Here is a 24,430-nt window from a genome sequence, read left to right on the forward strand (position 1 = left end):
CCGTCTCTCTCTCTCTCTTTCCCTTCTCTCTCTCTCTCGTATCTCCCCTAGACTAGTATTGTATTGTATTAGATAGTATTGTTTAGTTCTGTGGTTAGGAAGTCTCTGTTATATTGTAGTGTATCATTTGTACTGTTATCCCCTTTTTACAAGTATACTAGATATAATACAGTTAATAGGCTTTGGAACCTAAACCAGTATCTGTGTATTTTCTATAGTGTTAAGTGTTCACTTGAGCGTCGGTGACGCTCAAGCAGCTTTGTAGTTAGTCAGGTTACACAAGGTTGCACTTACACCCTGTATTCACATTAAGGTATTCCGTGTATTTCATTGGTATAAGGTTTAGACATAAAGGTATAGCGTTGTGAGCGTCTGCGCCGCTGGTGATCTCCTCGTGGTCTCGAGCGTCCGCTACGCCATAGCGAATCATTACTCTAGTCATAGCCAATAACGTGTCCTGTGATCGCTGGGCCGTGAGCGAACGTGACGCTTGAGCGTCTCGCCTACGGCTGAGCGATCGTTACGCAACTAGCGTACCATTACGGTACTTCTTAAGTAAACAGCGTACAGTGTTCTTAGCTTCATAAAGGGTTGTTTATACGACAAGGGAATTTAGCATTGTCAATTGGGGACTCGTCCTATCCTTCTCATATCTGCACTAGGTAGATCAGCAGACATTATCCCCCCAGCAAAGGGTGGGAGGTTGTCTCGCAGTGCTGACGGGATAAGCGTCTGCTTCGCTTAGATAAAGAGTGCTGAAGGAATCGCGGCCGGAAACATCGATTCCATTGATCTTTCAGTACATGACAAGTAGTGCTTATGTACTGAACGATTGGACCACACGTAATTGTGTGCAGTAGTTAGTAATCTGACCTAATACCATTAGAGTAAAGTGGTCACAAACGCTATCTGTACATTCTGACGTGATTTGTGTAGTTTTTTATTTTTGGAAGGGAAGTTCGCTGGTCACTCAGGAACTATCTAACAACCCCACCTTTACTGGAAAGAGTAAGTGTCCTGCGGGTAACCCTCATATGTTCCAGTAAACTGAAGGTTCCATAGGGGCCCTGTATCGAGTACGCCAGCACCATATCGGTGTGATCAGGTCGTATTGGTCGAGGTGGGCGAGTGAGTGGGGTACTCGGTAAACCGCCACCGCCGGCCTACTGTGGAGTAATTTGGTTGTCTGTAAAGGCTTGCTGAAAACCTTGATACAGAAATCCAAGGAGGACTAAGCAACACCTGCAGACTATGGGGGCCAGTTGCTCAGGTAGGGGGCGATCAACCCTGGTTCAGGTTGATTCTGTGAACCGACCAGTTGGGTCGGCACGATATGTAATGTGTGAAAAATATGGAAGTCACACCGAATCTTTATGTGATGAATGGGAGAGAATGACTGTACAAGACAGGGACAAATTCCCAAGAATAGGTAGCTTCAGTCCAGACGTGTTACAAAATTTAAGGAGGAGGATATGTCTCGTAAAATCAACAAAGAGACGAATTCAGCATCATGATTACTTACAGTTATGGCACCAGGAAGGTGAGATACAGAGAGGTTTGGCTCTGGCGGCGGGATCTGGGGCAGTCAGGAAGCTGATAGCCACAGCTCCACCTCCACCATACATTGCAGGAGAGAAGCTGGTTACGGAGAGAAACGCACTGGGTTGTAAAACACAAACTCTTAGTAACCCTGTAAATGTTAATGATGTTAACCAAATAACTCATGCAAGTATTAACCCGTGCAAGATGTACCCTGTTTTGAACCTTCCTCAGGAGTGTGATCAAGAAGAAGATTCGGCAACAATTTCAGCGCTCTCTCTAGCGGCCACCATATCAGAAACCACAGTAGGAACTGCACCACCCACGAGATTAGTTAAGGCCCCTAGCGGAGGGATAGGTGAGGTCGTGTCAACGGGTAAGTACGGCACCATGCATTACACTGAAACAATTGTACCACAAGTTGTAGAATCTACGCAGAATGAGGCTGTTAGAATTGCTCCTGTAAAGGTGATAGTAGTTCCCAATGGGAAAACAGATGCATCAGGAGCCACACCCGTCAGGAACATTGCCATGTATTGCCCGTTCACTAGAATGGAATTGAGGACCATAGTGTCTGAATTCCCAGACCCCAGAAAAGATTTAGTAGCAAGCCAAAAATACATCAGGGATCTAGGAAACACTTTAGAGCCCAATAATAAGGATTGGCAGATAGTGCTAAGAGCTTGCTTACCTTCCAATGTCGACTCAGTTAAATTCTTGGCTGATTGTGGACTAGATAAAGATGTACCGCTTACAGATGTGTACGACCAGGATAATGTAAAAAGGATAAATTTACAGCTAAAGGAGTATTTCCCAGCCGTTGTTAAATGGAATAAAATATTTTCCATTAAGCAAAAGGAGTCCGAAACGGCAGCAGAATATTTCCACCGGGCACTATCAGAAATGGCAAAATACACTGGTATAGAAGACATTAAGACCAACCCAAACCATCGAGAAGTAGCAGTATCTGTACTGATGGATGGTTTGAAAGAAACATTAAAAGCTAGGGTACAGACCACACAACCATGTTGGCGAGGTCTGTCAGTGTCCACCTTGAGAGAGGCTGCTGTTGATCACGACAAAAACATCACTAGACACAGGGAGTCGCAAAGTGATAAGTTGATGTCCGTAAGTATACAGGCGCTGACCACAAGGCAGCCTGCGTATGTACCACCGAATCCTGTGGGTAAGGCAAGTGTAATAACATGTTTTTCTTGTAACAGACCGGGACACTTTGCACGAGAATGTAGAACAAAGAATGTACAAAGATCTTTTCAACCCCCTAGACAACAACACAACACACGACATTGGGAGCAGGGTCCACAGAGGCGGAGTTTTGAGCCACATACAGGGGAAACAAAAAGATATCCCCCGAACAGAGACTGGCAGGCCTCTGGTAGTTCCCAGCTAACTCCCCCACAAGTAGTTGCTGCCAATGGGATCCAGGGAGGTCAGCATACCCAATAGGGGTGTGGCCACACCTGTAATCTGCAGCCAGTTAAATTGATTGCCAGTCTTGGAAGCGAACCAGAGATTGCAATCAATGTAGCTGGTAAAACTTTAAACTTTCTTGTAGACACAGGGGCGGCCAAGTCAGTGATAAATTCGACAGTGGGCATGAGAACCACTGGTAGGACAATTCCAGCCATGGGAGTAACAGGAGTAGTCCAGCACTACCCTGTTAGCAAACCAGCCGAGATTACAATAGGGCCTTTGCATACCAAGCATTCCTTTTTGCTGGCTGCATCGGCACCAACTAATCTCCTGGGGAGAGACCTACTATGTAAAATGGGTTGCGTCATTTATTGTACTCCTGAAGGTGTATTCTTGGACATTCCTGAGAATCACGCTCAGGAGGTACGAGACATGTTAGACTCCCCATCAAAATTAATGTCACATTCCATTATGACAAATAGGAACCCATCCCAAGTAGAAGAGATGACATCTCAGATACCAGAGTCACTTTGGACAAAAGATGGACAGGACACTGGATTAATGGCAAACGTAGCTCCAGTAGTTGTACAAGTAAAAGATGGTAGGATAGCTCCAAAAATCCCACAGTATCCTCTGAAGCCAGAGGTGGAGTTAGGAGTTTTCCCAGTAATAGAACGCTTGCTGCAACAGGGCATTCTGGTAAGAACGTCCAGCACAGCCAATAGTCCCATCTTCCCTGTTAAAAAGAGTGGGGGGAGGGGTTACAGGCTAGTGCAGGATCTAAGGGGGATTAACAAAATAGTTGAGAGTCAGTTCCCCGTAGTGCCTAATCCAGCTGTCATCCTAATGCAAATTCCTCCCACTGCCAAATTTTTCACTGTTATTGACCTCTGCTCCGCTTTCTTTTCGGTACCTCTGCACCCTGACAGCCAATATTTGTTTGCATTCACATACAGAGGAGTCCAATACACGTGGACTCGGCTACCCCAAGGTTTCATAGATAGTCCAAGTATATTTTCTCAGGCTTTGCATGATTGTTTACAGTCTTTCCAACCAGACAGTGGATCAGTATTGATACAGTATGTGGACGATTTATTACTGTGTTCAGATTCACTGGAAGCATCTCTGAAGGATACGAAACAGCTCCTGTTTCATCTTTCAGACACAGGTCACAAGGTTTCCAAAGACAAGTTACAATTATGCCAAACTAAGGTAAAATATTTGGGACACTGTCTAACACAAGGACTGAGACACCTGACCGCTGATAGAATCCAAGCCATTGGAGACATGACACTGCCACAAACCCAGCAACAGATCAGGACATTTTTAGGAATGTGTGGGTATTGCCGTAATTGGATCCCAGGGTTTTCCATATTGGCGTTACCTTTGCAGGAAATGGTCTCCTCAAACAAACCTGATCGGATTTCGCATACAGACGAATCCGAAACAGCATTTGAGAGACTCAAACAATGCCTAACACAGGCACCAGCACTAGGTATGCCAGACTATGGGAAACCCTTTGAACTATACGGAACAGAAAGTGCTGGGTGCGCAGCAGGTGTACTAACCCAAAAACACGGTGACGCCAGCAGGCCAGTCGCATACTACAGCGCCCAGCTAGACACGGTAGCGCGATCCCTCCCCACATGCTTGCGTAGCGTTGCGGCGATAGCATTGCTAGTGACAAAAAGCGAAGATGTTGTGCTAGGCCACAACCTCACAATCCATACACCACATGCGGTATCTGCCTTATTGAATTCTGCCCAAACCAGACACGTCTCATCAGCAAGGTTTACAAGATGGGAATTGGCATTAATGGCCCCAGTAAACATCACCATAAGGAGATGCAGTGCATTAAATCCTGCAACATTTCTCCCAGGTGTGCCTGGTCAGGCACAAAGGGTGGAAGGTGAGAGTGATGGGGAAGGAGGATTTAATGCAAAGGGAGATACACATGATTGTATGGAATATTTGACCCAAAATTTTACCGCAAGGCCTGACATCAGTGACAATCCACTGGAAGATGCAGAACTAACGTTCTACACGGACGGTAGTTGTCATAGACAGTCAGACTCGGGAGACTTGTGTACTGGATACGCAGTCGTAGATGACCAAGACACCATAGAAGCGGAACCGCTAGGCCCACCTCACTCAGCCCAGGTTGCTGAACTGGTCGCCCTAACCAGAGCATGTGAATTGGCTAAGGGTAAGTCAGCCAATATCTACACCGATTCTAGATACGCCTTCGGGGTAGTCCATGATTTCGGAGCCCTATGGCGGCTCAGAAATTTCATGACGGCAGCTGGTACACCGATAGCGCATGCAGCTCACATAAAAAGGCTTCTAACAGCGATACAGGAACCCGACAGAGTGGCTGTTATCAAATGTAAAGCACATACATATAGCCAAGACCCAGTATCCCTTGGTAACAGCCGAGCAGACGAAGCCGCAAAGCTTGCAGCTGCTACCCCCATACAGACAGACACCACACAACTGATGGTATTTAACACCATCAACACACAGAAGTTGTGTGAGATGCAGAATTTGTGTTCCACACAGGAAAGAGCAGTCTGGAAGGCAAAGGGATACGGCCAGGAGTCCTCAGGGCTCTGGACGGATGGACATGGTAAACCAGTGGCCCCCAGGGCATACCTTCCATGTCTGGCTGAAGCAGCTCACGGGCTGACTCATCTAGGCAAGGAGGGGATGTGCAAATTGGTAAGAGCATACTGGTGCGCCCCAGGATTCTCCTCTCATGCGAGTAAAAGAGCAATGTCATGCCTTACCTGTCTGAGAAAGAATATTGGAAAATCAATACCTACAGAACCATCCCATATCCCACCTGCCGGCGGCCCTTTCCAGGTAATACAAATTGACTTCATTCAATTACCCCCATGTCGAAATTTGAAATATGTACTTGTTTGTATAGATGTTTTCTCGAATTGGGTCGAAGCTTTCCCAGCAACTACAAATACCGCTACGTTTACAGCTAAGAAAATTGTGCAGGAATTTGTATGTAGATATGGTATCCCTAGAATCATTGAAAGTGATAGGGGTACCCATTTTACAGGTGATGTCTTTCAAGGAATGTGTAAGTTGATGGGAATTGATAGCAAGCTGCACACTCCGTACCGTCCACAGGCGAGCGCGAAGGTCGAAAGAGTGAACAGCACTATTAAAAATAAATTGAGTAAAGTAATGGCAGAGACAGGATTGACGTGGCCAGAAGCTTTACCCATTGTTTTGTATAGCATCAGAACCACTCCCAGGTCCCCTCTTAATCTGTCTCCTTTTGAAATCTTGTTTGGTCGACAACCGCATGTCATGATTAACCCCCAGGATGATTTGAAATGTAACAATGAAGTAACTGTAAAGTACTTGATTAACATGAGTAAGCAGTTGAGGAATCAAAATGATAATCTGAAGTTGATGATTCCTGATTTACCAGATAGTAATTGTCATGACATTGAACCTGGGGATTATGTAATGATACGAAATTTTCTACGCTCAGGTTGTCTTATTGATAGATGGGAAGGACCATACCAGGTCTTATTGACTAGCACCACAGCATTGAAGGTGGCTGAGAGAGAGACTTGGGTCCATTCATCCCACTGCAAAAAGGTTGCTGATCCAGAGAAGTCCCGTGATAAGGAACAGACGGTAGAGGTTGTATCACTGGAGTGTCTGTTCCAGGAGGACTGAGGCGGCACCTGAGCCTTGAAGACCGAAAGCAGTTGTCGACTCCCTTCTCCCTTTTATTGTTTTTCTCCACTTCCCATCCCCTCTTCCTTGAAATTTTTTTCCCCCCCTTCTCATTCTTCACTATTTCCTCCTCAAAGATGGACTTGCCCCAAGAGACTGTGATCCGGATTTTGATGTTAACCATGATGTTGACCAGAGCAGTCTGTTCCGGCGAGAGTACCATAGAGGTCGAGAGAGGTTCTGGAATGGGTTCCGATTATGATGATGGAGGCGTAGTTTTCCAAGATCAACCAAACCAACAAGCAAAGGCGAGTATCAGAAAACGATCCGATAGAAGAAATTGTGATGGATTGTTAGCTGAAGAAAATTGTATCTGTAGGCTCTGTGATAATCTGGTTGAAGATGGATGCATAAAGAAATGCCAATCTAGTTTTAATATCCATATAGACCGGCATCCATTGAGTGACTATCACTCCTTAGTGGGTAACGTGTTAAACCAAACAGATTGTTGGGTATGCTCTCAAGTACCTCAGGGTCATAGCAAATCAGGGCTAGTACCATTTCCTTTAACATTAGGGGAGGTACTTGAGCTAAGTGGTGGGAGACCGGTGGACCGGAGGTTTAATATCTCCAGCCCTCCTAGTTTGAAGCTCCACCAATACCATGTGGATAGGTCCCTCTTATGTTTCAACATCTCCAATCCCAGAAAACCGGGAAATTGGGAAGTGTCATGGAGCAACCATACCATGACCTTTTCACACAGAGCAGATAGAATGCCTACAGATACAGAGCTGGTACGCCACATAGCCAGTAGAGGAAAATCTTTCCGGTATCGATATACCTTAGGAAATAGGATTACTAGAGTTGGAGAGGTATCACCAGGATACTGTGCACATATCGTACAAACTGATACGTGCATTAAGCAGATGGAAGAATTAGGGTCAGGAAATTTCACCTGGAAGGTTTGTAACATGGTCATGTCTTTCTCCGTCCCATATGTTCTCCCCGATGACGCATATTTCATATGCGGGAGAAAGGCGTACAAGTGGCTTGCCCCAAACTCTGAAGGATTGTGTTATATTGGAAAAGTATTGCCTGAAGTGATGACTGTTACACATGACAAAATGAAGGACATACACCGTGGTGCCCAAGCTCCTTATACTCACACTCATTACGAGCACCGAGTTAAAAGACAACTGTCAGAAAGGTTAGAGCATCCGGCCTCTGATCTTATCCATGAATCCACCGGGATTCAGGTTCTGGTAGCGTTAGATTTCACTCGTACCGCTCGGGGAGTGATGAATTATAGATACATTTCCGCACTCGCCAATTTGTTAGATAATATCACTGAAATGTATGATGACACGTTTAGATACACTGGAAGAGAACTTCAAGCTTACAAAACAGAACTAGTTCAGCATAGGATGGTTCTTAATTATCTTACAGCAGTAACAGGCGGATATTGTGTTACATTGGCAACACAGTACGGCATAAAGTGTTACACGTATATCACAAATAGCACCGAGGATCCGGTAGAGGTCATAGACCAAAAGATGGACGATATTCTCCAATTAAAGTGGGAATTTCGTCGAAAACACAATCTCACCCTTGCTGCTGTAGGTAATGAGCTGACTGGTTGGGTGTCATGGTTGAACCCGCGAAATTGGTTCTCCGGTTTGGGGGACTGGGCTCAAGGAGTCATAATGGATGTTGGAAAGTTTCTACTATGTATCTTGGGTGTCGTTATATCGCTTGGATTGATATTTAGATGCGGGCAGGCTTTAATGAGGTGCAAACAAAGTACAAAAGTGATGAGCTTGAGGAGTGAGGAAACTGTAATTAACCTGGATTTGATTTATGACCCAATGATAGAAACCAGGATGTGATGAAAATGCGGTTATACGGTCCGTTTCTTTCACCTGTTTTTCTGCTTTTCTCCAAGATACAAAGACCCCCTTGGACGAGGAAGCTGACGAGATGTATACAGACAACGGATTGACCAAAGAAGAAGATTTGACAACTTTAAATATGGACACTTGATGAACTTTGCCATGGATCCCCAGTTTCCCTAGTACTTTTAAACTCACGCTAGCCCAACATTTTTTGTAAATCTGATGGCTCAGACAAAGCTATTTGCTCATGCCCAAGGAGCAATACAGCGCAAAGAAGACGACTCTCAACAGATACCGAACACAACTTCGACGACAGATGTACATTTCCCTGACATAGAATATCATTGCATTTTCCATAAGTGTTCTTTATCTTCATCTCTACAACCCTCAGGTAATGACACACATAGACGATAGGGAATACAGGCACAGATATCAGCAACCACATACCTCCCCCATTCATGTATCATCAACTAAAATGTGCTCCCCATTTTGTTCAAAATCCGAAAAGAGCTCGGTAAAGTTTGACAGCCCATCCACAGACCTGTACCACAGGATAAGAAGGAATTCAAATGTATACTTCGCAATACCTTGAAGCTTGATTTACCACACGTACGGCACGATGATACATGACCCTCCAAACATGGATTCATACACACATGCTTCTGCTATCTCACTAGGTCATACCCTCTTCACACCTTCTCCTCTCTCCTCCCTTACCCAACCATGGAAATCAATTAACCCCTGACTTGCATTTTTCTCCTTAAATGTTTTGTGGCAGTTATTATTGACTGCCAAAGGGTGGACTGTCAAAGTCAGAAAAATGTCTCTATGCACGTTGCCATATTTGCACCGCACACTGGTCCGTGCTGCGCATGCGTACGCTCTCCCGTGAAGGCGCATACCCGCAATAGCGTGCACTCGCAGGCGCGGTATGCGTATTTACGGTAGAGTTTATGTAGTCGTAGCGTGCGACTCATTCGTTACATATTTTCACAATTAATGTAGTTTATAGATCATGGTCCCTTTGATAGTTTCTGATAGTTTGGTTAATATAGAAGGTCCCTGAGCTAAGGAATCCCTCTTTGTATCGTACGAAGGGTCTAACAGGAATCATACAGCAGAGTTTGGTACCCATCGGAAGAGTATTTAATTAGCAATATTCCGGTGTTGGTTTGGAGCGTATTAATCGCTCGTGCGAATAGTTATGGACATAAGAAGTTTATGTCCATTTCTACTATTTACTCATACTCAGGTATGCGGCGGGAAACCTAGTTCCCCACCCACTTGAGCTGTTTGAAATCGTCACAGCCCACCTGTATGAATCAACCTATGACCTTTTGTTATGATGCAGGGCCGAATTCCGACGTCCAATGGACAATGGGATTGTAGGGACTGTAGGATTGCATTGTGTGTGGGGCATAAATAGGCAGGCCGACCACATCCAGCTCTCACTCTTCAACGGTTCTCATTGCTGAAAATCGGGTGCTGGATGTCCAGGCGCATGCGATCGTTTACCCTTGTGCGTAAGTTTCTCTCCGTTATCATTGTCTTTCTGTGAGCCAATTTCTCTCATCTCTCTCCGTCTCTCTCTCTCTCTTTCCCTTCTCTCTCTCTCTCGTATCTCCCCTAGACTAGTATTGTATTGTATTAGATAGTATTGTTTAGTTCTGTGGTTAGGAAGTCTCTGTTATATTGTAGTGTATCATTTGTACTGTTATCCCCTTTTTACAAGTATACTAGATATAATACAGTTAATAGGCTTTGGAACCTAAACCAGTATCTGTGTATTTTCTATAGTGTTAAGTGTTCACTTGAGCGTCGGTGACGCTCAAGCAGCTTTGTAGTTAGTCAGGTTACACAAGGTTGCACTTACACCCTGTATTCACATTAAGGTATTCCGTGTATTTCATTGGTATAAGGTTTAGACATAAAGGTATAGCGTTGTGAGCGTCTGCGCCGCTGGTGATCTCCTCGTGGTCTCGAGCGTCCGCTACGCCATAGCGAATCATTACTCTAGTCATAGCCAATAACGTGTCCTGTGATCGCTGGGCCGTGAGCGAACGTGACGCTTGAGCGTCTCGCCTACGGCTGAGCGATCGTTACGCAACTAGCGTACCATTACGGTACTTCTTAAGTAAACAGCGTACAGTGTTCTTAGCTTCATAAAGGGTTGTTTATACGACAAGGGAATTTAGCATTGTCAGATATTAGGTACATTTTACATTATCTTAATATTCTTGACCTAAATAAAATCAACATCCTCTCAAGTGCACTAATGTTTGCATTGTTTTTTGTAATACCCAGATAGTAGAGACAAAATACTTTTTAAAAATTATTGTTTGCTAGGTAACAACCAACATGGGTTATCTTTTCAACAAGAAAAGGGGGGTGGGGGGGGGGGGGGGGGTAAAATTAATAATTAATAGGTTTTTGAAAGTCAATGTACCTTGCAGAAAGAATGTGAACTATGGTAAGTCTACCACAACACTCCTTTTCTGCAGCAGGACACTTTGGTTTCCACAGGAAAACATCGGAGATGTCCTAAAGCAGTTAATCAAGGGTGGGGATGTGCATTAGCGGGTATGAGAACCCGGCGTTCAAAGGAAGCATCCTAGGAGGTGGAAGTATCAGAGGCATAGAACCTAATGAACGTGTTCACTGATGACCACGTAGCCGCCTTGCACATTGTTTTGCGAACATGCCATGGCGGACTGCCCAAGAAGGTCCAACAGACAGAGTAGAATGGGCTTTATTGCAGCAAGAGCTGGGAGACCAGTCTGCGCATAAGCTTGTGCAATCACCATTCTAATCCAACTGGCCAAGCTTTACTCATTCGCAGGCCAGCCACGTTTGTGAAAACCAAACAAGACAAAAAGGGAATCTGACCTGATGGAGGCAGTCCTCTCCACATATATACGGAGAGCCCTTACCACATCCAAAGATCACTCTTTGGAGAACAAATCTGAAGAGATAAAGGCCGGAACCACAATCTCTTGGTTAAGGTGAAATGATGACACCACCTTAGGTAAAAAACCAGGACGAGTTCATAGAACTGCCCAGTCACTGTGAAATATCAAGAAGGGTGGACGACAGGACAAAGCGCCTAAGTCCGACACCCTTCTTGCAGTGGCAATAGCCAGCAAGAACAGGACCTTGGCCGTGAGCCATTTCAGGTCCACTGACTCAAGAGGTTCATTGGAGACTCTTGCAGGGCATTCAGTACAACAGACAGATCCCATGGAACCACTGGAAGGACATAGGGAGGCTGAATGCTTAGGACACCCTGAGTGAAAGTATGAACGTCCGGTATAGATGCAATTTTTCTCTGAAACCATGCCGACAAGTTAGATATGTGAACCTTGAGGGAGGCCAGACGAAGACCCAAGTCAAGGCATCATTGCATAAAAGCCAGGATTCAGAACGTTCTGAATCGATATGCATCATAATTCTTAGCAGCACATCAGGCGAAGTAAGAATTCCAAACCCTGTAATAAATACAGGGAGATGCCTGTTTGCAGGCTTTCATATAGTTTCGATGACCTCCTCGAAAAATCCTTTGGCCCTCAGGAGTGATGCTTCAAGAGCCGCGCTGTCAAAGTCAGTCTGGCCAGGTCTGGGTAGAGACAAGGGCCCTGTACGAGGAGGTCCGGGTGCTGAGGAAGTAGAAGGGGATGCTCCGTCGATAGACCCTGCAGTTCTGAGAACCAATGGCATCGAGGCCACGCTGGAGCGATTAGAAGTAGTATTCCTCCTTCTTGATATAACTTCCACAGTACCCTGGGCAGGAGAGACACTGGAGGGAACACAAAGGGCAGCTGAAAGTTCCATGGAACCGCTAGAGCATCCATGAATGCTGCTTGAGGATCCCTGGTCCTTGATCCGAAGACTGGAACCTTATAATTGTGTCGAGACGCCATGAGGTCTACGTCTGGCAGACACCACCTGTCCACTAGGAGTCAAAAGACTTCTGGATGAAGACTCCACTCTCCAGCATGCATGTCCTGGGTACTAATGAAGTCCTCTTCCCAGTTCAGGACCTGGAATAAACACTGCCGATATGGCTGGCAGATGGCGTTCCACCCAACAAAGGGTTTTTAACACTTCGTTCATTGCCATGCGGCCTTGAGTGCCGTCTTGATGGCTTATGTATGCCACCGTGGTGGCATTGTCTGATCATACTTGAACAGGCCTGTTCTGTACTAGAGGCAGGGTGAGAAATAGTGCATTGAACACAGCCCTCAGCTCCAGAATATTTATTGGAAGGAGTGATTCCTCCTTGATCCAACGACCTTGAAAAGAGTGTTGCTCGAACATCGCTCCCCATCCCCTGAGACTGGCGTCCGTTGTCAGCAGAGCCCAGTCGGGAACCTAGAAGGGATGGCCCCTGCTCTTGCTGGTCCTAGATTCACCAGGTCAGTGACAGGAAAACCTCCGGAGTTAAAGAGATCATGTAAGATCTGATACAATGAGGCATGCCGCCCCACTTGGAAAGGGATAACCTGTAGTGGGCGGTAATGAAATTGGGCGTACCCTACCATGTCGAAGGCCGACACCATCAAGCCAAGTACCTGCATTGCTGAGTTTATAGACACTCTGAGCTAACTAAGGAAGCATCTCATCCTGTCCTGAAGTTTCAGGACTTTTTCTGGAGACAGAAATAGTCTCTGACTTTGTGTGTCCAGGAGTACCCCCCAGGTGCACCATGCTCTGACCTGGAACCAGCGCAGACTTCTTCCATTTGATAATCCAACCGTGTACTTGCAGGAAGGTTACCTTCAGTTGCAGATGACTGAGGTTGTGGGAATTTGCCAGAATCAACAGGTCACCTAGATACGGGAGGATTCTACCAAACAGAAGAAAAAAACCGCTTCTAATAATCAAACATGCATTAGGTAGCCAGTGAGTTCCATGGTAATCTGAATTAAAATGACATTAAAATATTTATTAAAAAAGATTTTTTAAAAAGTGTTTTAACTGACTAACAATATCTACATATAGAATCACACACAATTTGAAATGATACAATACACATGCAAAAGTTATAAGCACCACAGGTGCAGATGGTACAGTGCTTATAACGTTTGCATGTTAAAACACTTTAAAAAAAAATCTTTTAATAAATGTCATTTTAATTCAGATTACCATGGAACTCACTGGCTACCTAACACATATTTGATTATTAGAAGCACTGTTTTTTCTTCTGTTTTGTTTAATCTTGTTGTGAAGAGTGACTATCTCCTCTCAAACAGCTGCTAAGAAAACCAGCTCAAAGTAGCGCCTGTTTTGATATATTCTCTTGGTTTGATATCATTTTTGCAATACGGCAGGATTCTGACTGCCTGGCGACGGATATGAGCAGTCATAACAGCCACGACCTTGTGAAGATCCGAGGATCCATAGCCAGTCCAAATAGTAGAGTCTGGAATTGGAATGGAGGTCGTCATTAGCAAACCGCAGAAACTGCTGATGCGATATGGCAATAGGTATATATCCTGTATATCCAGGGATACCATATAGTCTCTGGGTTTCACAGCCAGTACAATGGAGCGCAGTGTTTCCATATGAAACCTGGACACTCACAAACTTGTTTAAAGATTTGAGATGTAGTATAGACCGGAAGGATCCACTGAGTTTCGAGACAGAAACAGGGTCGAGTAACAACCTCTGCCTCGCTGGGACTGAGGTACCGGCACAATCACTTCTGTACTCAGGAGGGAACTCCCCACAGTTTGTAGAGTTTGCACCTTTTTATCAGATCCAAAAGGAGGGCAGTAGTGCAAAACTTGCGAGGGGGACGTCTCTTAAACAAGACTGCATACTCATGAGAGACAACTTCCAGTACCCATGCATCTGATGTGGTCTTTAACCAGACCTGGGTGAACTGTAGAATTTGGCCTCCCACCCTGGGATTCCCCAGAGGGAGGCCCGCCCCGTCATGCAGCAGGCTTATCATGTTTTAAAGCAGGCTGATGGGCTGCCCAGGATTGTTTGGCCTTGGGATTTATAGTTTTGGGAGCACAAGATTGTCTCAGGTATGCCTAACCTTTTGCATTGCTTTGAGTCTGAAAGGAACGAAAAGTGGTGCCTATTGCCTTTTGCAGAAGGATTAGTGGTGGGGAGAAAAGCCGTCTTAACGGCTGCTATTTCAGAAACTATTTTATTACGGTCTTCCCCAAACATAATATTCCCAGTGAAGAGGAGTACCTCCAAGGTCTTTTGGAGTCCAGGTCCACTTTCCATGACCTTAACTTCAATATGCGGCAAGCCAGGACAGACGTGGTCGACGCCTTGGATGCCAATACACCCATCTCAGAGGACGCCTCCTGAACATATTAGGTGGCGGTGGTAATGTGAGACAGGTATTGTCTGGAATTGTCAGATATATCCTCGGGCAACTCTTCCTCTAATGCCTGATCCCACGCCGCAATACCTTTTGCAGTCCAAGAGGCAGCTATAGTGGGTCTATGAATGGCACCAGTAAGGGAGTATGCAGACTTCAGGCATCCCTCCACATACTTATCTGTCAGTTCCTTCAGTGAGGTGACAGTGGTAATAGGCAGAGTGGATGACACCACGAGGCGGGTGATGTGAGAATCCACCAGCGGTGGAGTTTCCCATTTGTTAAAACGCAAGGGAGAGGATAGCGAGTCAAGACCCGTTTTAGCAGAGGGAATTTCCTCGCTGGATTAGATCAGGGTTCCCGTCTGATGTCCACAAGATGATCAGAATGGGGTAATATAGTTTTAACCACCTTCCGCTGTTTAACTTATCAGTTTTCTTTGCCACAGTAGTGTAATCCTCATCAGTGATTTGAAGGATATGCTATTAGCATCCACTAGGGCAGGGACATCAATCTGCAAAGGGGAATCCTCATCAGTAACACAGGATTCAGTGTCTGACAGAACCGTATGCTTCCTCTCCTCTTCAGATGAGACAGCAGAGAGGTTTTTGGATTGCGAGGAGGAAGCAGCCCACTTAGAGAACCCAGAGACATGGGAGTGACCTGGTGTAGGTTTCTGTCTAACCAGATACTGATTTACTTGCTGCATAGGGCAACATGAGATGGCAGTGCACCGGTGGTGCCATAGGGGGCGCTAGGCGTTCCACCAGTAGGTTGGTGAACGCAGCCCAGGATGGCTCCATTGCAGGTGCAGGATCTGCGAACTGACTGGGAGGCGTATGACAATTAGTACACAGACCGTCATATGACACTTACCCCTCTGGTAAATCCCTGGAGCATGCCTGCATGATGCAGGAGCTTCCACTGATTTACTGACCTTTCTGACATTATGTGAGAATGCAAAAACAGAGCGACTTAGTACGATATTGCCAGACAAAGTACAATACCTGCGAAAAAAATCCGGTATTATGTGACTGAGTACACGGTAGAATATACTGTATGTATTTGATAAATACTGTGACGCACTATATTAGTGGACCCAGACACACCTAGTCTATTAGGGTACAGAATATAGTGACAGTTATATCTGTAAAACACAGTGAAACCACACAGCAGATACAGGCACACACAGTCGCAGGCAATGCAGAAATTATTATCACAATAAAGTTGCACTGGACAATAACACAAGTACTGCACTCTCACCCAACAGGAGACGACTGCTGGGGTGCCATACAAATGAATATAAAAATATCCAATAAATGTAGAAGTCCACAGTCCCCTGGGGGGATGAGATGGCACTCACCAGATTTTACAACTGAATGTCCAATGTTTTTATTCAGCAAATATGCCTCAATGAATATGCCAACGTTTCGGTCCAGACAAGGACCTTCATCAAGGCTTTCAATCAATCCAAACGAGTCAGCACAAGGGGGGACAGGAACATAAGGTAATGCCTCCCAGGTCTCTGTTTAAAAAAAAAACGGCGCCAAACAGGCATAATTGCGTTCCAGCTCCAGAACGCATGACATCACTTCTGGAAATACCGGAAGTGTCCATGCGCTAATATAGTGTATTAATAAAGACATTAAAAAAGGAAAACATTGGTTGAGGATCTAAATATAAGTGTGGACATAGTTCTCTCAACACCAGGGTACCAGAGAGTACTGTAAAGGGGGTCTAAGGTGCCGGGTGGGTGCGTATGCCCCTGTGACGTCATGCGGTCACATGAACATACCTGTCCCGTGACGTGCGGGCCACCGGCGCATGTGCAATGCATACATCAAATGAGAACTAGCAAATACCACAGAGCATGCGCTATGGAAAGCCAGTAAGCAGCGCTATGGAGTAAATTCCAGAAATGTTGATATGGTAACCCTTGTTCCACTTTCCCCATTTAAACAGAGACCTAGGAGTATCGAACTGGGTACTGAACACATGGGGGAATTGAGACCAACAATAATAATGAGGCAAACAGTAATAGAAAAAAAATTACAAAAATCACCAGAAAAGGCACAATGAAAAAAATGTAGAATAGGAAAAAAACAAGAAAAACAAAAACATATCGATGTGAATCCATATGTATCGCACTAATGACTATTACTCTATGTAACACAAAGCCTTCTTTGTCACAAAATTTAGTATAGTAGTGCCACAAAAAAGGCACAACATAACCCGGGTTTTAAGACTGAGGTGCATAAAATTTTGAGGGTAGGGAACACCCAGTGGTGGTTGGATAAAGCCACATTAGACTACCTTAATGTTCCCCAACCTGTGTGCCCGTTTATCTACACCCTCCTCAAGATACACAAGTGCCTCTCTGACCCACCCAGTAGACCGATTATTTCGGCCTGTAAGTCCTTACTGCAACCTTTGGCCATCTACATCAACAGTTTTTTGCAACCTATTGTCCAACTAAGTGAAAGCTACATCAGAGACACAACCGATTTCCTCAATAAACTAAAAATTATTGATATCCCATGGAACAATGTTATATTAGCGACCACGGACGTTGGATCGCTGTATACAGTCATCCCCCATGTTGAGGGACTACAGACTTTGAGGAATGTGTTGACACGACATGAACGTGAGGGGCCGCCTACAGAATTTCTAGTGTCATTAGCCGAATTGGTCTTGAAATGTAACCACTTCTCCTATCTGGATAACTATTACATCCAACGCTCAGGGACAGCGATCGGTTCCAACATGGCACCCTCATATGCCAACCTGTACATGACGGATTATGAAAGGACATACATTTATCCAACTTATGGTTCTCAAATTAAATTCTATAAAAGATTCATTGATGACGTCTTCCTCCTGTGGTATGGCTCGACTGAGTCATTTGAGACTACGATAATCGATCTTAACGGCATGGATCATCTGCTTAAATTCATGCACCAGTCAGATAGCATGTCAATTAATTTCTTGGACATCACCATCATGATTGAGGATGGCAAAATCAATACGCAATTGTTCCGTAAAGAAACCGATAGGAACACCCTACTCCTGCCCTCCAGCCAACATCCACCAGCCCTCAAAGAAAACCATCCGGTATCACAATTCATGAGGGTGATGCACAACACAGCTATCAGAGAAAAACAGCTTAAGGAGATGGCAGACAGGTTTCGAGAGCTAGGATACAAAAAAAAGAAAATTATGAGGTGTCTCAAAAATACAAATTCCAACATACTCAGATTGGACTTGTTACCCAGACTAAGCCACGAGCGTAGCATATGATTTATACCACCACTTTTGACAACATGTCTGACTCAATACAGAAAACCTTATCAAACCATTTGCATATGATTAAATCGGATCCATCCCTCAAAATGAGTCAGTGTGGGCCACCGATGATGGCCTACAGGAGAGCACCCAATCATTAACAGATGTTACTAAGACCCACTGGCCGCCCTAAGACTAAGCAGAACACTACTTGGCTCCTTGAGAGGAAACCAGGCTGTTTTAAATGTACCGGCTGCACCATCTGCAGGAGTATGCTGACGGGCCCAACATTCCCACATCCTCACACTGGCCAGAAGATTTGTATCAAGTACAGACTACATTATCTCATGGATCACCTTATATATATTCTTATGTGCCCCTGTGGCCTCTGCTATGTAGGGATGACCACCAGGAGATTTCGAGATAGGATGGCCAATCACAGACTAACGATCCGACAAGCTATCGAGACTGGAATGGCAGAGCAACCTGTTGCTAGACAGTTTCTCTCGGCTGGACATCAGGTCTCAGACCTACGATGTAAATTGATTGACTGGGTCCCCCCACCACCACGAAGGGGCGATAGGGCTCTACAGTTGCGAAAGACTGAAAGCCGGTGGATTCACACATTGGACAGGATCTCCCCCAGGGGGATGAATGAAAATAAGCATCTATCGATCTTCTTGAGATAACCCAGTGAAGATTACTTTTTAAACCATCACGACCCATGCTTTCAAATGAGAGCCTAGCCTTTTGACCTCTGAACGGACGTGTGCCCGTATGGAGTACAAGGATCTGCTTCTGGAACCAAGATGTGTATATGTTGACGTGTGACCCTATGGATTACAAGAATCTGCTTCTGGAACCATGAGATGTTTTTTCGACAAATATATACATATATATTTTTGACATTTTTGATGTTTTATTTATATTTTTTCTCCCCTTGTATATAATTTTTCTACGAATCTACCGAGGTTGGGTTCCCCTGTGCTGCTTTGATCCTTTAATGTGTGACATTACCGATAACTTCTTTTTCTCTTTTGAGTTTTGCTTTATCTTTATGAAATTGAAGAAATACCTAATCTTTTTGTCAACTGTCCAGTCTTTTTCTTTATTATATATATTTCTTTATGTATATATATATATATATATATATATATATATATATATATATATATAATTTATTTAGTTATTTTTTGAGTCTCTTCATGCTTCATTTTTTACTTAGTTTTCAATGTGCTAGTCACTGGTTCCCGGCGCAGCACCTTACTCCCCTTTACAGTACTCTCTGGTACCCTGGCGTTGAGAGTACTATGTCCACACTTATATTTAGATCCTCCACCAATGCTTTCCTCTATTAATGTCATTATTAATACACTATATTAGCGCACAGACACTTCCGGTATTTCCGGAAGTGACGTCATCCGTTCCGGAGCTGGAACGCAATTATGCCTGTTGGCGTCGTTTTTTAGTATTTAAACAGAGGCCTGGGAGGCATTACTTTATGTTCCTGTCCCCCCCTTGTGCTGACTTGTTTGGGTTATTTGAAAGCCTTGATAAAGGTCCTTGTCTGGACCAAAACTTTGGCCTATTCATTGAGGCATATTTGCTGAATATAAACATTGGACATTATTCAGATGTAAAGTCTGGTGAGTGCCATCTCATCCCCCCAGGGGGCTGTGGATTTATATATCAAGCTATTTTCCGGCACTCACCCCTGCATGTGACATATGGTATGTTAACCCCGATGCTCTCAGTTTCACACTGCTGGACCTCAGTGTTATTTACACAAATTCACCCTGCTGCGGCACTCAGGAAAGAAAAACATAGCGGCAGGTCTCCTGGTCAACGTTTCAGTCTTCACACTGACGAAAATGTGTGAACATTGAAACGTTGACCAGGAGACCTGCCGCATTGTTTTTCTTTCCTGAGTGCTGCAGAAGGGTGAATTTGTATATATTATTATATATACACACACACAGATAGATATATATATATATATAAAAAAAACAATTCCTGAGTGCGCTAAAGTTCTCGTATAGATTGAACGGAAGTCCTTCCAAATGGATATATCTTATACTGTAGAAGATGGGGTTTTCTGGATTCCTACAGTGGATAACCCCTCACCAAAAAGTCACCCAAACAAACAATTAGAATACAATTATTTAATAACAAAATGAATTCATAAAAAGCCTTATACAGAAGGTCTTATGAACTATTGTACATGAAAACAAATTATTTTATGATTCCATAAATATCCAGTAGGTGATATGGATGTACGAACTCCCTCACCTTAACAAGGTGTAAACTTGGTACAAAGGAGCGTTATCCTCAACTGGATTACTGATTTGTAGCTGATAAACCCAACGCGTTTCGTCTATTTGACTTCATCAGGGCTAGCTTGTTTGGGGACATAGAGAAACTAATTATAATTCTTGAAAAAACTGATATTCTTAGGGTATAATATTAAGTGAAAAAAACGAAATTAATGAGCACCTACCAAAAATGTTAGGATCAAAATATTACATCAATAGTTCTGCAGTAAAGATGTTTTTAAAACAACCTAAGTAAAAAGAAGACTCATTGTGAGGGGTTGTGCCTTCCTTCAACTAAAAAACTGCTGTGAATAAATGGAATGAAATAAAGTACCTTTATATAAAGGCAAGCTCTTCATATATAAAAGGAACATGGACCTTAAAAAGTGGCTTCCCACTTTGACTCTAAAAAGAGCCTTTCCATCTTTAGTACTGGATCACCCTGCCAAAATAGAGTGAAAATGGGCCATGTACTATATGATTAGCTGAGAGAAAAAAAGATTTATGAGTATACTGAAAACAATAAAAATAAAGATGAAAAAGGTACTCCAAAGGCACATACCTAAAACCATGTACTGATTCAGTGCAATGGAAAAATATATATATATATTTTTTTATATATATATATATATATATATATATATATATATATAGATAGATACGGAAGCATCTGCAAAAAAAGGGGACATAATTTGGTTTGCATAAGGTGTATCAGCTATTACAATTTTCCTCAGCAAAGAATACAGAAAATATATACATACCAAAAGGTATATCCAGAGTAAAGATAATTATTAATAAACTGGAACTTCCAAAAGGACCCACAGTTGTATCTTAAAATAAAAGATAATTCAACTATTGTAACATATAAGTACAATCATTTTAAGATAATGATTTAACTGCAGCCTTTAAACACAAATGTATCAGAAAAAAGCACTCACCTTGTTAAGGTGAGGGAGTTCGTACATCCATATCACCTACTGGATATTTATGGAATCATAAAATAATTTGTTTTCATGTACAATAGTTCATAAGACCTTCTGTATAAGGCTTTTTATGAATTCATTTTGTTATTAAATAATTTTATTCTAATTGTTTGTTTGGGTGACTTTTTGGTGAGGGGTTATCCACTGTAGGAATCCAGAAAACCCCATCTTCTACAGTATAAGATATATCCATTTGGAAGGACTTCCGTTCAATCTATACATGAACTTTAGCGCACTCAGGAATTGTTTTTTCTGTTTATGTAAGTTTGAGATTTGGCAACGGAGATCTCACCTGTAGTGCTGCTCTTTTCCTTTAGGCGCAAGATAAGGATAATTTTTTTTGTGTTGTATATATATATATATATCTATGGACACAGTGCGGTCCTAGACCGGAGGTATATATCAGAATACTCGCACAATATATTCTGTAACAGGTACACTCTTTCTTAACTAACGCTGTCTGTATAAAGACATGTAGAATACTCAAGAGGTTGTAAAGACACAGCTCTGTATGCAGGCGGCTTTACAAGGGAGACCTTGCCCTGCAATCCCAGAGACCAGTAGTAGCTATGATCAGAAGATGGCACCCAGCATCTCTGTCAGGGAATGAGAGAGAGTATGAGGCAGCTCCAGGGTGGGAAATCTATGTGGAGATGGCGCCCTGGGCCGTCGAAGGGGCTACAGGTCAAGCACCGGTTCCCCTATGCTGGACTTCCATTGACGGTACTTCATAGCCTTTTTAAATGGGCGTTTGTACACCCAACCCATGCTCTTACACCCTGGCGGTCTAATGGGGCCCCTGCTTGGTGACTGTCCATACCAGCGCCGCGACCCCTCTCCCTAGGTCGCGGACGGACCGGGATTTAATGGTGGGTCCCGCCTGTGGGACCCTCTTAACTCATCCCGTGGAAGCCACATGATCTAGGAGAGCGGTCTGCGAATGTGTTCCTAAGCCGGATTTTCTCCGCCGCAAGTACCCAGGAACTGAGCCGCAGTAGTATGCAACGCCACTTGGGAGGTTATGGAGCTGCAGCACTGAAGAGTCACCCTGACATACAGCGCTGACAGCCTAGTTGAAGAAATCTTCTTAGAAAGCTTTTTCAGGGCTGCCCAGTGCAGCCCTCCTTTTAAGTGACCTGCTGCTGCAGGCACAAACTCGAAACTGAGCTCTCAGTGTCTGGAGGCGGGGTTATGGAATAGGCCCCAATGCATCCTGGGACAGCCTAAAGCTTTAGCCTGTTGGTGCCTCTGGTTCAAGATCCACTCTACACCCCAATGTTTTCCTGTGGAAACCAATGTATCTTGCTGTAGAAACACCAGATTTTTCTTAATTGGTTCAAAATTAGCCATCCCTTAAAAAAATATTATAAAATAGAAAATTACGCACCCGAGCCAAAACAGGTTAAAACACACTGTGCACTCGTTAACAAAAACTAGAATATAATTTTTTTTTAAAATAACCTCTTACTTTGAAATATAAAACTATCTCACTAAAAAAATGCCTACCACCACAAATACCATGTTTCATTTGCTTTCCTTTAATTATGCTTTCACTTATTATAGATCTGTCAAATCCCAAAACATGAAAGCCAGAAGACAATTAAAGCTAACAGGGCATCATTTAACGTGAGCACCAACAGATGGGAAACTATTAGACAAGACATGTCCAAAAGTATGTGGACACCCTTCTAATTAGTGTTTCCCCATTTCAGCCACACCCATTGCTAAAAGGTACTTAAAACAAAGCATACAATCTCCACCGTCAAAGATTAGTGGCAGAATGAGTTGTACGGAAGCACGAAATGTCTTTCAACATGGCTCCATCATAAAAGGATTTTTTTCCAAGAAGTCAATTCATCAAATGTCTGACCTGGTCAACCACAGGAGGCATTATTGTGAAGTGGAAATGTCAGATAACTCCAGCCCACAAATGTGCAAAAAAAATCATGTGTTCCAAACTGACTCTAGAAGAAGCATCACAATAAGAACTGTAGCTCAGGAGCCTCATAGATTGTTTCCATGCCTGAGCAGCCGCAATCAAGCCTCTGATCACAATCAGTGCAATAGAAAAAATCTTGGCCACAGTGGTGTAAACCACACCACCACTGGTCTTTGGAGCAGTGGCAATGCACTGATTGAAGTGACAAATTGTACTTCACCATTAGTACGGTGACTGACAAATACACTAAGTTTGGAGGATGTGAAGAGAACTCTTTCTGTCCAAATATGTACTGCCAACAGCAATTTTTGGTGGAGGAGGAATAATGGTTTGACCTACCAGTGATGGCTAACCTTGACACTCCAGCTGTTGTTGAACTACACATCCCAGCATGCCCTGCATCAATTTTAGCAAAGCCAAATAGCAAAACTGTTGCAAAGCATGCTGGGATGTGTAATTCAACAACAGCTGGAGTGTCAAGGTTAGCCATCACTGAGTTCTAGACCCAATGGCTTGCTTTCAGTGAAGAAAAATCTTAACCACACTTAGGCTGACACTGTCTAGGTCGACAGTAAGTAGGTCGATAGGTAAAAAAAGGTCGACATGACTTTTTTTTACAATTTTTTTTCTTTTTTTTATACTTTTTCATACTTAACGATCCACGTGGACTAAGATTTGGGAATAGTAACCAGTGCCGAGCACAGCGGTAGCGGAGCGAGGCACCTTGCACAAAGCATGGTGAGCGAAGCGAGCCATGTGAGGGGACACAGTGCACTAATTGGGGTTCCCAGTCACTGTATGGAGAAAACACCAATTTTTTTAATAAAACCTCATGTCGACCTAGAATCCCTGTCGACCAATAGTGGTCGACCTAGACACTGTCGACCTAAGTATGGTCGACCCGCCATACCACACCAAATACATTGTAGTGAATAGCTCGTTTCCACCTTTGTGGCAACAGATTGGGGAAGTTCCTTTCCTCTTTCAGCAGAACAATGCTCTTGTGC

The 24,430-nt window shown here is 43.7% G+C and overlaps 1 protein-coding gene and 1 long non-coding RNA gene across 5 annotated transcripts in view; both read right to left on the reverse strand.

Annotated features, from left to right (window-relative positions):
- MYO1B (myosin IB) overlaps window positions 1-24,430 on the reverse strand; it is a 518,726-nt gene that overhangs the window by 238,276 nt on the left and 256,020 nt on the right. The gene's annotated exons all lie outside the window — the stretch shown is intronic.
- On the reverse strand, window positions 20,687-21,337 carry LOC134943587 (uncharacterized). The gene is made up of 3 exons (XR_010181627.1): window positions 21,263-21,337; window positions 20,836-20,943; window positions 20,687-20,749 (listed from the first exon to the last, which is right to left on the reverse strand). It is a non-coding gene; the product is annotated as an uncharacterized LOC134943587 (long non-coding RNA).

This window comes from Pseudophryne corroboree, chromosome 7 (assembly GCF_028390025.1).
Source record: "Pseudophryne corroboree isolate aPseCor3 chromosome 7, aPseCor3.hap2, whole genome shotgun sequence".
Lineage (NCBI taxonomy): Eukaryota > Metazoa > Chordata > Amphibia > Anura > Myobatrachidae > Pseudophryne > Pseudophryne corroboree.